Genomic DNA, 1,181 nt, shown 5'->3' on the forward strand with positions numbered 1-1,181 from the left:
AGGGTGAGAAATCTGAGTGCTCACATATTGCAGACCTGTTAATTTTTCCCTAGTAAGCTAAGTGACATCCGCATCTCACCCGCTCAGCCCACCCGTCTCCAAGGGGCTGCCGTTTGCCTGCCCGGTGGGATGTGAGTCATGGACTCGGGCCAGGGCCCGTGTCTGCACTCGAGGAGGCCTGCAGATTCCACCACGGGCTCGCGCACCAGACCTGTGCTGCAGCTGCACGTGTGGGCTTTTGTCTGGATTTTATAATGCTACTTTATTATTATTTTGTTAAATTTCACCTGAGGACTTTTCGAGAGTGGACGGGAGGGAGGGAGGGAGGGAGGGTGAGAGAGAGAGAAACACTGATGTGAGAGAGACACATCAATTGGTTGCCTCCCACATGTGCCCCGATTGGGGCTGGGGGTCTAACCTGCAACCCAGTTACATGCCCTTGACCGGGAATCGAACCTGTGACCTTTGGTGCGTCGGCTGATGTTCCAACCACTGAGCCACACCAGCCAGGGCTATAATTCCACTTTTTAAAGAATGTCAGTCCTCCCCTTTCAACCCTGAAGTGTCCTCCCTTGACTCATCTGTGAAGGAAAATGCTCACCACACACGTAGGTCAAGTGCAAGTCATGAGTGTTCTCGTTCTGAGGCCTGTTGTCCCAGGTATTTCTGCCTGTGGTCAGGGTGCCTCTTCAGGATGGTGGTGGGTGCACCCAGATGCAATGGAAATGGGCAGCCCATCTCCCTGGTGGGCAAAGGATCCTGACTGCGGAGGGAAGTCGCCACTCGAGCTGGCCTGTAGACAGCTCTGCACATTAGGTCACCAGACTTCGACTCCATTCCTCCCCCGTTCTCTCCTGCTGACTCTTCAGAGGGTGTAACAGCGAGGTCTTAGTGACCCACAGGGGTCCTCCTTCTTACCAAAGCCACTGCTTCTTATTTTCTTATAAAAGCAAGACCAGGATAACCGTGGGAACCCCTCAGGCCCTGTGGCACCCCGGCCTGGCTCACAGAGGCGCTCTGCCGGGTGCTGACCGGCTGGGAGGACTTTGGCCACTGCCCTCGCCAGCTTGGCATCATCTAAGCGAGTGGGTGCAGAATAGAGGCCCACGAGTTTGAGGGAGCATTTCTGGCACGAAAGTTATAGTTATGAATGTGACCCAGCCAATTATACCCACTGACTC

This window comes from Miniopterus schreibersii (genome assembly GCF_964146895.1).
Source record: "Miniopterus schreibersii genome assembly, chromosome: 6".
Lineage (NCBI taxonomy): Eukaryota > Metazoa > Chordata > Mammalia > Chiroptera > Miniopteridae > Miniopterus > Miniopterus schreibersii.